The sequence below is a fragment of the Ambystoma mexicanum genome, chromosome 11 (genome assembly GCF_040938575.1).
Source record: "Ambystoma mexicanum isolate Mex_15411 chromosome 11, UKY_AmexF1_1, whole genome shotgun sequence".
NCBI classification, from domain to species: domain Eukaryota; kingdom Metazoa; phylum Chordata; class Amphibia; order Caudata; family Ambystomatidae; genus Ambystoma; species Ambystoma mexicanum.
The window spans coordinates 693,039,539-693,057,446 of record NC_090934.1 but is presented as its reverse complement, the minus strand read 5'-3'; positions in this window follow the sequence as shown (position 1 = coordinate 693,057,446).

Here is a 17,908-nt window from a genome sequence, read left to right as displayed (position 1 = left end):
TAAAGATATATAGCACAAGCCCAGATCATATAATGTTCAATATGCTTACTTCTTCCTGTTAAGGTTTTACCCCCCCAATGTACCTGGTGGAGTAGAGTTCTCCGACGATGCACCAACCGATCCTTCTTGAGTGCCTCCCTTTCAGGCGGGAGCCACGGATCGTCGAGAGGTGTCGGGGAACTTGGCGTTCGGTAATCGACGGCCCTTCTTGAGTGCCCTCCCTTTAAGACAGGAGTCACGGGTCGTTGAACGTCCGACGGTGAACAGGGTGAACTATGGCAAGGAAGTGGCAGCTTCGCTCCTAGCGGTGCTCGTAGATGACAGAGCGTTGGCGTCCTGCAAGGCGGAGGCGTGCGGGGCACCTCGGTGACAATAGTTCTGGACCGCAAAGAGATGATGAAGAACGCTGGCCCAACAAGGGCGTCAAGTCGTCGGCATCTCTGCGGTCTGTAGGTGGTGGGAAACCCACCGGTGGATACTCCTCGGCGCGTGGACGGTCGGGCCTTCTCCAGCGGGAGACAAGCGGATGACGATGCAGACGAGAGCGTTTGATGATCAATGAAAGTTCTGAGGCAAACGGGAGCACAGCGGCTCCGGTCGGCGACGGCGGTCGTCGACAGTGGCGGACAACAGTCCGAGTGCTTCTCCTAGGAGTTCCGCAGCAGTCCCCGTATCGGGTCGGCAGCCTGTCGAAGGTCTGTCTACCAGGGAGCTTTGGCAAAGATCAGCTGTGCACGATGGTCCCTCGTAGCTCGGGAAGAAGGGGCCTTACCAGGTGCTCACTGGGTCAGTCCTTGGAGGCACAGCAGCTTTCAGATGGTGAAGAAGAGCAATAGCACGTCTTCTCATCCAGCAGGGCTTCAAGGTCAAGCGTCAGTTAATCCAGTTACTCGTCATAGTGGAGACTTCAGCTTCTGAACACGATTCCTAGCAGTGAGAGGTCCCCGGATATACCGTGGATCTCCCATTCATTCCGCTGGCTCACACTCAAGCATTCAATCACGACCACGGGCATTCATGCAGGCACACAAGGTATTCAGGCCATTCACTTCTCTCCAGACACTCACAACAAGTTATGTGTATTGGGACAAGTACCGAGCCATTCAACACTCCAAGCTGCATTCATACCGGTTTCAGGCAGGGTTGTCTCAGTCATTGTGTCATTCACCAGATACTAGACACCCACAACACAGAATGGATATTCGTCACACACTCTATTCACCCAGGTCCCACCCACAGGAGGTACCCACAACATACATCACCGGGAAGGCTCCAGCTAGTCTGACTGGGCCTTCACAACAACACCATATATGGCACTTCCATCGACAGCCAGTCAGGGGGAAGGGACAGAGCCAGGGCTTCCCAGGACTTTGGGAAAACAAGGTAATGGGTAATAGAAAGCAGGAGGCCACCGGGGCCATCTTGTTTTCCATCAGGGATCAACTGACCCCAATGGCGGGGCCGGGGTATCCCAAAATGGAGGATATTCTGCGCGCCTGTCAAATTCAGCATGGAGCTGCCACCAGCCCATACCCTGCTCTGTGGGCTACCCACAGGTGCCCAAAAACATACACTAGGGGCACAGGGTTGCACCCCCACCCATGGGTGCCATAAGGGTATCCCACGGGTCCATTCACCAAACCAAAAGAAAGAGAGCTGCACCGCCAGGAGTCCCACGTGAACTCCTGCGTGGAAAACACAACAGAACACACAATAAAAAGCAGTAAAGGACAAGGATACGGAGGCCCTGTCCCTCCGATGCATTTCCAGCATCACAACCCGCCCACAAGGTAAATTCAGCACTGATATGCCAGACAAACCTCCTTTGAACAAGAGTACCAACAGTAAACCTAGACACCTGTTTCAGCCTTGTTAGGCCTCATAAGTGAGTTGGAGCTATGCTCCTCTGAGCACAGTAAGCAAAGGGTCCACGTCTGGGTTCCCCCAGGTAACTTAAGCTGACCAGCCCCAAGTTCCTTACAAAAATACAAAAAAAGTAGCAGGCGCCTCCCTCTAGAAAGAACATGCCATGATAACCTGTTCTGTGTTTTTTCCCCCACTTTGAGAGTCTGTAGCCATCGCTTTTAGCTCACTGTACTTTTCACAAAGGAGGAATACCCATTTGCATATCAGTCTTTCTCCCGCCCACAAGGGCAGTCTAGAACCGAAATGCCAGGCAAACCTTGTTTGAACAAAAGTACCAACAGCAAACCCAGACACGTGTTTAAGCCTTTTTGGGCATCATCACTGAGGTGGAGCTGTGCCTCTCTGAGCACTGTGAGCAAGGTATCAACGTTTGGGTTTCCCCAGGTAAGTTAGGGTGACCAACCCCAAGTTCCTTACAAAAATACAAAAAGGTAGCAGGCGCCCCTCTCTAGAAAGAACATGGCATGATAACCTGTTCTGTGGTTTTTCCCACTTTTAGAGTCCGCAGCCATCGCTTTTAGCTCACTTTACTATTCACAAAGGAGGAATATCCATTTGCATATCAGCATTTGTCCCGCCCACAAGGGCAGTCCAGCACCGAAATGCCAGGCAAACCTCCTTTGAATAAGAGTACCAACAGTAAACCGAGGCATGTGTTTCAGCCTTGCTGGGCCTCATCAGTGAGGTGGAACTGTGTCTCTCTCAGCACAGTGAGCAAGGGGTCCAAGTCTGGGTTCCCCCAGGTAATTTAGGGTGACCAACCCCAAGCTCCTTACAAAAATACTAAAAAGGTAGCAGGCTGCCCTCTCTAGAAAGAACATGCCATGATAACCTGTCCTGTGATTTTTTCCCAATTTGAGAGTCTGCAGCCATCACTTTTCGCTCACTGTACTTCTCACAAAGGAGGAATATCCATTTGCATCAGTCTTTGTCCCGCCCACAAGGTAAGTTCAGCATTGAAATGCCAGGCAACCCTCCTTTGAACAAGAGTACCAACAGCAAACCCAGACCCCTGTTTCAGCCTTGTTGGCCTCATAAATGAGGTGGAGCTGTTCTACTCTGAGCACAGTAAGCAAGGTGTCGACGTCTGGGTTCCTCGGGTAAATTATGGTGACCAACACCAAAATCCTTACAAAAATAAAAAAAAGGTAGCAGGTACCCCTCTCTAGAAAGAACATGGCATGATAACCTGTTCTGTGGTTTTTCCCACTTTGAGAGTCTGCAGCCATCATTGTTAGATCACTGTACTTTTCAAAAAGGAGGAATAACCATTTGCATATCAGTCTTTGGTCCGCCCACAAGGGCAGTCCATTGATAGAGGTAGGGTGGAGTCCAGAGGCCATTCCATTATCAGCCTTGGAGGTTCAGATGATCACAGGACCCACAGAAAAACCAAAGCAAAGACACCATAAGGCTTTCATATCATAAGGACCCCAACGCTTTGTTCAACACCTATGGAACTCAGATAGCCACGGGACCAGTAGGAAAAGGGCACCCAGGAAGTACAACGAGGCTACTACTGATAGCAAGAGAGGCCAGCTATCTGAAAAATCCCTTGGTAACAGTAAAATATCATCCCGCATATGAAAAGTCCAGTAACAATGACCACCATATAACGATAAGAAAAATGCGGGACAATGTGCCAGTTTAAAACACACACTGGCAGTCCCCCGGGTCCCTGTTACACGACATCTGTGAGACCAGTATCCATGGTGGAAGTACTTTAGACAGAGAAATACTGGTTCAGATTGGAATGGATGATGGGAAGAACAGCAGGACCATGTGCACAAACTCAACAGATTCAGGCGTTTTGCACTGGTTTACACGGTGGAAATGTAAGCAGCAGATTCAATTTGTGCAAGCCCCCTGAGCTGGTATAAATTAAGCTGAGTGGACAAGGAAAGCTCTCACCACCTCACAGCAGTTTCCCGGAGCTTCAGGATTCAGATCCAACTCTGCCACGATACAACACATATCCAAGATGGCAGACCAACTTGAAAAGGATTCTTGAAGCCGAGTCACACACAAGCAGAAAAGTCAATTAAAGCCACTTGGCCAATTTGTTGTTTTATCCTGAGCGAACCAATCCGTATGCTCAAGAAGTCCTAGTGGCCAGCTGAAGTTAATTCCTCAATCATTAGCCCTGTGGTTAACTCTGCCAAGATATAAATGGACCTCACTCACAAGAGGAAGGGGGGGGGGAGTTAGAGTTTGAAGGCGTAGAGAGACGGTGATTGCAAATCAGTGCAGTGAGAAGGTTCGATAAATGGACGACAAAGAACAGAAGGAGGTGGTGAAGGAGAGGTGGTGGAGAAAGACAGCGGTAATCAAGGAGAGGTGAGGGAGAGAAACATCGATGGGAGTGAGGAGGGCAAGGAGAGGAGACCTTTGTAAGTAAATACCAGGAAGAAAGAGTGGGATATATATAATCAGGGGGATGTAGGAAGCACTATCTAATGGAAAAGAGGTGGGGAAGAAAAAAAAGGTATGAAGAGTAGAAGCCGAAAGACATGATAAACCAAGAGAAGGGGAAGAAAAGTAAGGAAGAACTGATGGCAGTGGCCAGGAGACAGCAGGGACACACAGAAAGGGGTGGCCCAGAGGAGGAAACTAAGTGGGGAGAAAAGGTGCAGTGTTTTAGAATGGTAGAAATGTCACAGCCCAGGTGCCATTGGTGATGGTAGTAGGCTGCCAACTGCACCGAAGGGACTGCGTCTGCCAAATCTGGATCCACAGTGAACTAACCAGAGGGCCTTGCAAATCAGATGCAAATTAGATGTGGGTCAATGAAAGACAAGACAAGACACAAAACACAGTAGCCAAAGAAGAAGTGCCAGTGCACTTAAACCCCAAAGGGAAGGAGGGAGGAGGGGGGGGGGGAGAGAGAGAGAGAGAGAGAGAGACAGAGAGAGAGAGAGAGAGAGAGAGAGAGAGAGAATAACTGCCACCTTACACAAGTACATCCCACATTCTTCTTCCCTTATTATCAGAGGCAGTAACATGCCCCCAAAGGTTGAGGGGCCACAAAGACTCATTCAACCAACACAGACGCAAGACTGTACACATGGTCCACAGGGCACTATAGCACTGGCTGGGGCACCTGCTAATGCAGATAGTGGAGAGGCGTGGAGGGAGGGTCAGAACCACGGGTTGGAGAGGCTGGTCAAGCTAAATTGCATAAGAACCATAAATGGACACCTGTAGCCTCTTAGGATGAAGAGGGCACATATGTGGGGCAAACACTCACAAAATTGTAAGATAAAAGTACCAAGAAGGCACAAATCACCGTTTTCATGGCAGGGACCTGCACAGGGTTACCTACAATACCAATGCAGGGAGGAATACCAAACCAAGAACGTCAAAAAGGAAGGAGGAAATGGCACTCATACACACCATTCTAATGAATAGAACAGAAATATTTGGTGGAAAAAATTCTACTAAAAACTGTTCGTGAATATCAGAACTGGTACAAGGTTTCAATTCTTCCCACCCCAAGGACCATCACTCTGTACTATATGGAACATTCTACCAAACTGAAAACACAAAGAGAAGTTGAAAGGCAATCATAAACCACTGTTCAAACAACCTCCTGAAGCAAGTTTGCTGTAATTCGGAGTAACCCAAACCCAAACGCCTAGAAAAACTTGTGTACAGGCGGCTGATAAATGAATTATCATATCATGTGATACCTTTAGCATGCTTCCATAGCATTACCCACATAAAATATTGTGATGGTAAGCTGCTACCACAATGGCTATCACACTCACAGAAACTATGGCCCTACGCCACAAACACAAGCATACCCTGGCATGCTGTTAGGCAGAGTTTGTATGCAGTACACTTTGGGACCACTACACACAACTATGACTACAGGTGTGAGCAAAACCAACCTTGGGTATAAGTCTGTACTACACAGTTTTTGGTAGCGGAGCTGAGCAGCCAGGCTTATGTCAAGAGGGAATGCGAGCTGTAAGGATGTTGCACAGGGGTCTACAATCACAAATATTCAAATAAATTCTTACACTCAAGGTTTCTTGGTTAAATTTATTCCAACAGTCAGTTATAAAACTTTCACTAGAAGGAGGCAATCTATATCACACGAAAATATACTTCAGTGCTTTACACTGTACGGTTCTGAGGCATTTAAACTACTTTGAAGGAGGAGCAAAATAACATTCAAAGTACTTTGAAGTAGGAGCAAAAAGGCATAGGTTAACACATAGAAGATACAGTTACTCTTTAGACAGTGCAAATAGTTTGAGTTCACCAGAGGAGCCGATTCAATCCAAAAGGGTAGGCCAAAGTCAATGAGCTAAAGTTTTGTATAGGATAAAGCAGTTCTGGTAGTTAAACGGAAACATCTTTGCCAAAGTTCTCAGAAGTAGTTTGTAAAAGAAAGAATCATATGTTGGATCAGAAGTTGACTAGGCCTGCAAGTTGCCAAAGTTCCAAGCACTTTCGCAGTGAGAGGTAAATTCTCTGGGTCAGGTTTTCACAGTACCTTACAATGAAGAAAAAGATGCAGCTGAAGGCCTCTGTTTCTGGCAGTTCCTGCAGATCTTGCCGTTCCTGAGCCTCAGTCGTGGGGAGAAGAAGGAGGACGTCAGGGGACTCCTGCACTGGGACTGGTCAAAGCTGGCATTTGGCATGTGTTCAATTCCAGTAGCTATAGACAAGCACACAAACTGGTGTCCCTCTCCCTGGTTATTCGGTTTCCTGCAGCACTCAGAGGAAAATACAACCAGCTCTGAGAATGGTATCCAGGTGGCTTACAAGTTGATTGGTCCCACCAACTCAGAGGGAGAAGTCGTCCTTGCAGGGCTTCTCTGTCGAGATGAACTTGGCGATTCGGACCTGCAGCAGCGCTTCACTGTGCAAACCAACGGGCCAGGAGTTGCAGCAGTCGTCCTCTTCAAGCTCGTCTTTGGTTCTTTTGTTCCAGTGGTCAACTCCGCCTTCCAAGCCAAGAGAGTCGCCTTTTATCCAGCTTCCTCCCATTAATTCCAGCCTAGCTGCCACTGACCCAGCAGGGTGGCTGTCCTTGCCGGACAGTCAGCCAGCCAATCACGCCAGAGTGCATTTGGGTCTCATAGGAGACTAAGCACAGGGAGTTTTGGGCACCTCCTTCACTTCCTGCCCGCCCCAGACACTCGGGCACCAGAGGCGATCTTCAGTCCTGAAGCCCGCCAAAGGCGATGAAACAAAGGGACCAAACCTGGTTTGGTGCACTTAGCAACACTCTAGAAGGACCTTTCCACAAAAAAAATGTGAAAAAAGAAGACTGGGACCTGTTTAAACAAAGGGGGCTCAGACGCCATCTTGAAAAATATGGCTTCCGCGATTTAAAGCTACCGGTGTTCGCAGTCGGGAAAAAACATGGCTGTTCGTTGTAAAACCACTGCCACCAGCCCTTTCAAGAGGAAAGGGTAGCATTTGACTGCTACATGAGTTTCTAGACACAGGGGATACTAGGTAACCCCTCCAGCACTCTATTGTAAGATAGGGTGTGCTGGGTCTAGGAATTTGTAAAGACGAGTAAAGTCAATTTCACTTCACTTTCTCTGGGAAACCGTAGTTTATCCCAGAGAAGGTATTTAAACTTGGGAAAACCTGAAAGGCTTCCCTGTGTCACTGCACTGAGGGTGATGTGTGACACACATAAAAAGATTATGCCTATGAAATTGTCTAAAACTCCATAATCAAATAACACAAGAGTAAATAAAACACACATCCAAATACATGAGAGAGTGGGAAAAAGGGTCACACTCTCTCCAGGTAAAAAAATAAAAGGGTCACACTCTCTCCAGGTAAAAAAATGAAGTCCTCAAAATCAAGCAAATGTTACTGGGGGTCGCTATGGTGAAGGGAATTAGCACATTTTTGACAATTCTCCCTAACACATGCCACGTCCTATCAGTGCATGCATGCCACTATATCCATACCACACAATCACAAATTCTAAAATAGCCAACACCACAAAAGAGCCAGGCATGCCTCCACCACTCCAGTGCACACATGTCCCTACAAGCATGCATTATGTTCACACGATTCATAATGGCTAACCCAACTACGGCAGCCCCACTGTCCCATTTCTTTAATTTTAAAGCATTTTCCATGAACTCATCATGAGTAAAATATTGCACACTTATTGAAGCAACCAATGCACATTGACACAAACTAATGAGATTAACATCTTGACTATCCATACTATAGTAAAAGGATATATTGAAATATTCTAAAAGGCTAGGCAGTAATCACATTTCCTATGCAATACTAATGTTCTAAATAAAACATGTTAACAATTTCAGCCATCCACCTACAGGAGGAACGGGGTGACATTTAACTAATCTGAACTACGCCCTTAAGCAAAACTGACAATTACTGGCACCAATGAGAAACAGGCATAGGCCTAGCAATTAACAACAGTTGTCTTGATTCTGGTGGTTGGCTGGCAATAGGGGCAACATGTCTCTAATGCTGCATGGAGCGAGTGCGTTTCCAACATTAAAGCCAAGAGGACAGGGTCAAATTCTTGAAGGGTAGGTCCTAGGTTGCCGAGGTCTTCACATGTTGCTGCACCATAAATATGCCAATGCCCTGAAACTTTTGCCACACTGCTTTTTACGTTGGTGCAGGCCAAGTCTATTAAGCAGTCTTTGCACGGGCTGTTGGTGGTGTCAGAAGATCTCCTCTCCACCCCCATTCATCTCTTGGCAGGTGGGACATCAAGTCCAACAGAGACCGGAGACACTGCACCAGAAGCATCCCTCCTTTTTGTCTTTCAAGGCAGTTGTTGGCTGGTCACCACGGGATTACGCATATGACAAAGAGCACAAAGGGACTCATTACATGCATTATGTCATTGTAATGTACCTTGATCATCCCGGCGACTGATGGTATTGCGGTAACCTGGCAGCTGTCAATTGAGAGGTTATGCACATGTGTGTCATGACTCAGTATTTGGTCTAGAATGTCGGGTCTGTTGTTTTGTGAGCATTGCTTCCTCTGTGATGGCATGTGCTAACATTCACATGGGCCACATGCCCCTGGACCTTTATTATCAGTAAGGTGTATTAGCATTATAAAATGTCTGACAATGTCTGTGCTTAGGCGAGGAGCTTCACAAGCCAGTATGCTGGGTGCCAGGTGACTTGGCCAAGAAGAAAGATTACTTTGTTTTCCTAATTTCCATACATTTTTTTTCAATGATCTGGCCCTAAATGTTAGGCATCCAACATAGGTGAACTTGCTGGAGGCTTTTCACCTGGTGATTATTCCTCCAGTGTGGGGGTCTTGCTCCAGGATCACCCTGTTTACCAGGAGGATAGCTCAGTGGCAACGTGCTCGCCTTGAAAACAAGACGACATGAAGCAGCACAGGTTCGATCCCCGGGTCCGCGTTTAGAAACCTCTGGGTATTAAGTGTGTTATAAATATGCAACTAAGACATGTTCATGTAACAGCTCCTCGATGCCCCCACGCTGTGTGAGCACTATAAAAATGTAAATAAATAAATACAATTTCAGAATATTCCACAAGAGGCACAAGTCATCTCTGGGAGTCACCTATTTCTTTGCACAGGTGACTTTAGAGCTGTACAGTATCATGAAACACATGCTTAAGGACAAGCACTTCCTTAGATTATTTGCTTCATGCCTACAGTGAGTCCCCATACCTGATCCACTGGTGTACAGTCTCAAGGCAATGCCCTCAAATTCAGTCAGGCTAAAATCTGGGGGTTTTCATTGATCAGGCAAATTATTGTAGGTGGTAAAGAAAAAAGAAAAACCTGTTGGCTAACGCCAGCCATTTGATAAAGTCGATGAAGTAGCCCCATCTAAAACAGATGCATTTTAATATTTTAAAGCAAAGTTCCATCACTTTTATAATCTTCCAATTAATAGAACAAGTCCGGTGGCTGCTGCAAAGAAACTACCAGAGACATGGCGTGAAGACCAGGGCAAAAACACATTGCCGTGCAAGGTTGAAAACTGTGCTAATAACAAATTCTTTAATAGTTTGTCCATAGCTCATTTTCCTGTTGGAGAGTTTGTGCTAGCAGTTTAATAATCTCAGTGAGGAAAAGTGCATTATGAGGGATAGTTACATGTACCTGTCATAAGGAAACTCCAGAGGACCCAGTGACATTAATGCTTTCTGCTTCTTCATCCAAAAGTTCTATTGTGCTTTTGTCCCTATGCACTGGATTCAGTGCCAATTCATGGAAAGGGTATTCTGTATCGTCTGGGGTGTCTAAGTATGCTGCTCTTTAGCTGCTGAGTCCGCTGTACTATTGTCATTAGCAATGGGGCACTGTTGTGTGCTGTGCATTTGACAACCGCAAGTGCTGTGGGGAAAGATAATGCATAAATGAGGCAGGAGAGAAACGCAACATGTTGCACAGTTGTCTCCTTTTATGAGCCCTCTCTCCAGCAACATCGTCAATTACCTGTGTGTACCGTGGATGTGACATAAGCTGAATCAGAGTAAATGGTGACCGGATATACTGTGGACAGTAAAAATGCTCTTATTAGGGCCACAAGTTCAGCGGCTTGTGCACAATAGCATGATGGTAGATGAACTCTAGCTAACACCTTGTATTCTCCTGATTCAAGGCTCACTACTGCTGCTCCCATGCTCCTAATACCATTAGCCTGGTCAATGGTGAATGAACCCTCAACAAAGTGCACACCCCTTTCTTTGAGCGCGTCCTCCTGAATGATGTGTCATCAGTAGTGCCCTCATATGTAGCGCAATTGTGCAATGCCGTTTGCCTGCACTGGTTCTGCGATAAATGTGGCAGGATTGACAGTCAGATACCTGATGATGTGAATGGAGAGATCTGAGGCAATTACTTCATAGCCTGATGCTCGCTGTGTGGTGAGGGTCGATTTCGATTTTCTCTAGGATTGCAAAAACTGCTTGCTCCACCTAAATGAAACTGGTTAAACCTGAAACAAAAAAGAACAGCTGGTTCAATGAAACTGTTCTTAAATCTAGGTCGGTTAAAAGGTCCTATGAAAGAGAGTGGCTTAAATGCTGAACCCCCAAAACACTTGCCGGTTATGAAGCTGTGGTCAATAACTACAAGATAGTGATCACTGCAGAAAAATCCACATATTTTAACAATAGAATTGTTTTTTCTTTTATAATAAGTTACGCTATGTTTATTGAACACTACAGTGACATTTCTCTGTGTTGGTTTACCAGTTTAAAGTTTTTTATTATAGGCAATAATCATAATTGGCAATTGGTAATCATTAACAATATATGAACATTATGACAGATGTATGAACAAGGAATAATAATGCAAATAGCAAAAATAAACTTGGAATACATTTGGCATAAATTGAGGCCAGGCATGCATAAATAACTGGATGTAATCATCTTAAAGATTTTCTAAATATAAGGGGTGGGTGACAATACAATGACCAACAAACGAAAAATGGACCAGACAAAACAGGGCATAACACAATGGGGAAGGAGGGAAGGGTATGAGGTGGTATATGGTAATCAGAGTATATGAAGCTATTTGGTATTAATAAGAATCTGTATTGGATAGGAAGCTAAGAAAGGGTTGCTATTTCAGTTGATGGTTACGTAGTAGATCAGGAGACGATGCAATGCAATTTTCTAGTCAGTGAATATTACACATATTGTTCCACCAATAATTATAATGTATATGATTTAAATTTTTGACAGTAATAGTTTGGATTGCAACCATTAAACATAAATCAAAGAGATATTTAGCATATTTGTTAGTTGGAGTAACATGTAAAAGCGAAATTCCAAAAATAAGAAAATCAAAGCAAAAGTTGTGTTGAAATTTAAAAATAGATTTGATAGTATGCCATACCGAGACCCAAAACAGCCTGACATATTGACATTCCACAAACATATGCTTAAAGGATCCTTGGATAGGTAGACAACTCCAGCAAATATCACTAGTTTTTTAAAGAGAAAACCAGGGGTAATTAAGGCCCTATGATGAAAGAAGAAAAGGGTTTGGTTAGGCTGGCTGAAGCAGTTATCTTAGAAATACACTTCCACTGTGGAGGCCAACGGAATTGAGGATCTGGTATCATGCAGTCATTCTTCCAGTTGCTATGAAGAAGAACCACCATTGAAGAGGGTGATGTTGACATCAATATCTTGTTATAGGTAGAGGCTGTAGTATTAGAGTCCATCATATATAATAATCTTTGGGCATCAGGAATATTGGAGTTATGTATTAATGATTTATAATATTCAAAGAAAGCAGCAATAATATCCAAATATTGATTTAGGAATGAAGCAGGCATAAGATATTTATTAGCAAGGTAATTAAAGGTGATAGGAACATTCTGCAAAATAAACTGATTTTGAAATTGAATGCCTCTAGAGAGCCCTGGCCTCCAAATAATTAGTCTACCTTTGATCTTAATTAGGGGATCGAACCAAATGAAAGGAGAGGTAAAAGAGGACAATTTAGTTAGGGATGGCAACATATATAATTTGAGATAAAGTATAGATTGGAGAATGCAAGAGTATTTAGTAAATGTATTCTTACCTTTAATAAGGTAAACGTCTGCCAAAGAAATTGGGAAGCCATGGCTCTCTCCAGAGACACCCAATTAGGCATATACAACAATTCCTCCTGGGTAAACCATAACTGTGCTTGTTTAATGACAATAGCCATGTGATATTTTTTTTTAAATCAGGGAAGCCAACACCACCCAAAGAACGGGACTTTTTAAATTTACTTAATGAAATTCTGTGTTTTTTCTTACCCCATAGGAATCTAAACAATCAATGTATTTGAAAAAGGAAAGGGGAAGGGAAATAGGAAGCATATATAGAAGATACAGGATAACAGGGGAAATCATCATCTTAATACATTCTAGATGGCCCCACCAGAAGAGAAAAAGGGGGTGACCATGAGGTTACTAGTTCTTTGATTCTGATCGGTATAATTTCTGAGTTCTGTTTGAAAACATTGCTAATAGAAGCAGAAATATGAACCGCAAGATATTTGAAGACTTTGGGACACCATTTCATTCCTAGGGGAAGAGTATAATGTGGTGTACAATATATATTCAGGGGAAGAATTTCTGACTTTTCTAAGTTAAGTTTGTAATCTGATGCTTTGGAGAAATTTGAGATGACATCAAGCAGGTGCTGCGCACTTTGTTCTGGATTCTTTAGAAATAGAAGAATGTCATCCGCATAGGCAGCAGTTTTGATATGTTGGTGTTTATTTGGGATTCCTAAAATATTTTAATTTTGTCTAATGGTTTCTAAAAAGGGTTTGAGTGCTAGGATGAAAAGGATTGGAGAAAGGGGGCAGCCTTGACGTGTTCCTCTTGATAGGAGGAAAAAGAAAGATTACTGTCCATTTACAAAAATAGTGGTCTTAGGCGCAGAGTAAAGGACATTACTCATAGATAATAAGGAAGAAGAGAACTGTAATTTTTGAATTTGCGCCTTTATTCTTTATAATTTTTTGGTAGAAATAAGCAATTATACTGAAACTCTTAAATCCACTTGTAATTCTGTAATCTTTACTTTTGTTTTTGGAAAATAGTCACTAAATTAGTATCTTCATTCAGTTGGTCTCGCTGTTGATTTCCTTCTAATTATTTGCTTCCACAACTTGTAATGTCATTTACATGTTCTTTCGTTTCAAAATAAATCACTGTTTCATAGTCTTTAGTTTTGTATTTACAAAGTAGTCACTGAATTAATTGCTTCATTCAGTTGGTTTGTAGATACCGTTGATTTCCTAATGTTTTAATTATTTGCTTCCACAATTTATAGTGTCATTGCATGTCCTTTTGTTTTATGGTTTAGTTATTTGCTTCCACAATTTCTAATGTCATTGCATGTCCTTTTGTTTCAAAGGTGATCACTGTTGTTTGTATTTAAAAATCCTGATAGGGTTTGAGGCACCTCAACACGTGTTTCCCCTTTATATTTATGGCGGTTCTTCAGGAGTTTCCTTTGCATCAATTTTTTCATCAGTTTTTAGCCAATCTGTTAACAAACTTTGTTTTCCCTTTTTCCCTTCATTCCGAGAATGTTTATAGCTTTGATTCTAGAAAGAAACCAAACACTTATTTGAAATCGTCTGTTTTTAGTAATACGATTTTCTATGCTTATGATGCGATATGAATATTGCTTATTTTCTGTCTTTCAGGCAATTGTAATGTACAATTTTAAATCAAACAAAAACATTGGTATCACCATTTATCTGTTTTTACATTTTTGAATTGCAAACAGTTGCAGCATAATATTGTTTTAGTTGTATTAGATTACCTTAGTCTGTAGCCAATCAGTTGTCAATCTTTGTTTTTCCTTTTATTGTGGGCGTTCATTGCGCTTTTTTTCGATGTTGTTACCTAGATAGAGACATGTTTTGATTTACATGTCACTTTAACCTCATGGCAAATATATTTGCATTTAAAACGTAGGTTCTTATTTACTATATTTGACTCAGTCTTGAGTTGTGAGTCTGCCTGCGTTATAGCATTCTGCCACATTGTGTACAAATGAAGTTGAGTATTACCTTTACCAATCTGTTGCGTCGCCCATCTTGATCCTCTTACTCCGATCCTATTGCTGTACGTCGGTCTTGATGTATTCAATTTGACAACTAAGGTAATCTAATACAACTAAAACAATATTATGCTACAACTTTTTGCAATTCAAATATGTAAAAAAAGATAAATGGCGATACCAATGTTTTCGTTGTATTTAAAATTGTACATTACAATTGCCTGAAAGACAGAAAATAAGCAATATACATATCGCATCATAAGCATAGAAAATCGTATTACTTTCTAGAATCAAAGCTATAAACATTCTCGGAATGAAGGCAAAAAGGGAAAACAAAGTTTGTTAACAGATTGGCTAAAAACGGATTAAAAAACTGACACAAAGGAACCTCCTGAAGAACCGCCATAAATATAGATAGGGAAATAGGTGTCGGGGTGCCTCAAACCCTATCAGGATTTTCAAATACAAACAACAGTGATCACCTTTGAAACAAAAGGACATGCAATGACATTAGAAATTGTGGAAGCAAATAATTAAAACATAAGGAAATCAATGGTATCTACAAACCAACTAAACAAAGCAATTAATTCAGTAACTACTTTGTAAATACAAAACTAAAGACTACGAAACAGTGATTTATTTTGAAACAAAAGAACATGTAAATGACATTACAAGTTGTGGAAGCAAATAATTAAAAGGAAATCAACAGCAAGACCAACTGAAAGAAGGTACTAATTTAGTGACTGTTTTGCAAAAACAAAACTAAAGATTACGGAATTACAAGTGGACTTAAGATTTTCAATATAATTGGTTATTTCTTCCAAAAAATTATAAAGAATAAAGGTGCAAATTCAAACTTTACAGTTCTCTTCTTCCTTATTTTCATTTCAAAACCCTGGTCAGCCTGAGGGTGATCTGTAATTTGAATTTGCAAGCCATTCAACCAAAACTGATATTTCTTTTTTACTTCTAAATATCTCTTCAAAACCAGCTAAAGGGCGCCAGTAACTGCTGCAAGGCTGAATTTAACTATTGGTAACCTCCATTAATCACAGATAGAAAAGGCGGACCAAAACCATGCCATTTAAGAGTTTGAAAAGAAAATCCCATTCCACTCTATCGAAAGCTTTTTCTGCATCAAGAGCTACCGCCGCATGGGGATCTTTAGAGTTAAATATTAGGTCTATTATGTTTAGAAAGAGTCTAATATTGGAAGAGGATACTGTACCCTTAATATATCCAGTTTGATCTTGTTTAAGAAGATTAGGTAGGAAAGGGAGAAGTTTATTGACCAGGATCTTTGCATACATTGTGCAATCAGTGTAAATGACGGAAAGTGGACGATCATTTTGAGGGAGTTGAATTTCAGATGGTGTAATTGGAGCATTAAGTAATTGAAGGTCTATCAAGGGATAAGAATTTCTAGGTACATTCTGTAAGAAGTTATCAGCTAATGCATTATTAGGAATGGATTCAGTAGTATACAGTTCAGAGTAGAATTTTGAAAAGATTTGGATGATATCTTTATCTGAAAATGTTCTATTACCTAGATGATCTTAAAGGACAACAATCTAGATTTTCCTTTTTTTTAATTTAAGATAAGATGCTAATGATTTGCTGGCCTTATTGGAAAATTGATATATTTTTGCATTTTATTTAAGTATGTTTGCAAAAGAGTATTGCATAACGATTTTATCATACTGAAATCTTAACTTTAAGATGTCTTTGAGAATAGAGGGGGAGTCAGTATTCGCAAACTGAATTTCAAAGAGTTTCAGCTGTATAACAATGGATTCTGATTCTTGTTTGAGCTTTTTCCTCTTATTAGCAACAAATGAAATTACATGCCCTCTGAGAACAGCTTTGTAGCAATCCCAATTATTCGTAGTGGATGTATCTTGGTTTTTATTTTCGGCGAAGTAGTTATTATGTTGCAAGGTCATAAAAGGTGTGAAGGAAGTATCATTCAGCAAGCTAGCATTAAAACACCACCTATTTGAAGGTTTAGCATTAATAGGGGATGCAAGTTGAATATATATTGGTGTGTGATCAGAAATAATGATAGATTCTATTTGGGCCTTAATAAGAAAATTAACCATGGAATTAGGAATAAACATATAATCAAGTCATGAGAAGGAAGGTATAGAATAAAAGGTAAAGTCAGAATCAGTAGGGTGGGTTAGGTGCCAGGTGTCACTAAAACCTAATTCTGATATAAAATGTATAAATTGTTTGTGAAATATAGTACTGGTATGTCGTGCAGTTGACTTTCTATCTAGAAAAGGATATATAATTTGATTGCAGTCGCCACAAACAATCAAATTCTGGGGATTACTTTGAAGTATGCGATTTCTGAATTGTCGCCAGAATTTAGGATCTGGGGATGTCGGATCATAAATATTTAGTATTGAGTATTCTTTAGAGTCAATTAACAATCTGAGCAAACCCATCTTCCCTGTTCGTCAGATTCACTGGATAGAGCTTTACACTTGAGAGCTTTGTTAATAAGAGTAATAACTCCATTGTTTTTACCATTTGCAGTGCTGGAGAAGACTTGACCAACCCAGTGTCTTCTAAGTTTAATTGCTTCCTCATTGGAGAGATGTGAATCCTGAATACAGGCAATTGAGCGTTTCAGTCTATTTAGGTGGGATTATACTTTTTGTCTTTTGATTGGATTATGTAGTCCTTTAATATTCCAAGAGACTATATTAAGTGGCATGGATATAGAGAAGGAAGTTATGAATTATGGAACACAAGCAAAAATAAAAGGACACCATAATATTGTATTTGTGATACAAATTAGATAAAACAAAATAGCGTATTGTCAGGGAGTATACCAGTGTAACCAGCCTTACAGATAAGGACACAAAAGGGTAAATACAAAAGGTAAAGGGAATGACAAACAGTAATGACATGGAGCTTGGTAAGAGTAAGAAGTGTCTCTGAGATGTAAGAAAAAAGGTGGCAAACAGAAAAAGGCCACACCAGTCCATGTTGCAAGAAAAGAAAATAAGATGATGGGTGGGGGAAGCCTTCGGAAGAAAAAGGCGCAGGCTCATCCAAACTCCCCTCTGGTGTAGAAAACGTGACAAAAAAATAGGATAGGATACCAATTATCATTTAAGTAAAGGGTTTGACGTGTCCATGTCATTCCTTTTATGGGATTTAATATACTGTCTCAAGTCTGCAGAGTTTTGAAATGTTGATGTTTGCCCATTTAGGGTAACTTTTAAGATGGCATGGTGGATAATGCCATATCTGGTGTTTAGCTGCCTAAGGGCTTGTCTAATGGTCAGTAATTCCTTCCTTCTGGCCACTGTAGCCTTGGAAACATCTTGAGTGATGAATGTTCTCTTTCCCTCCCAGGTTATATGTTTAATCTGCTTAACCTTTTCCATAATGAGGGTAATGTGGCTGAAGTCTAGGAAAGCCAGTATGAGGGTCCT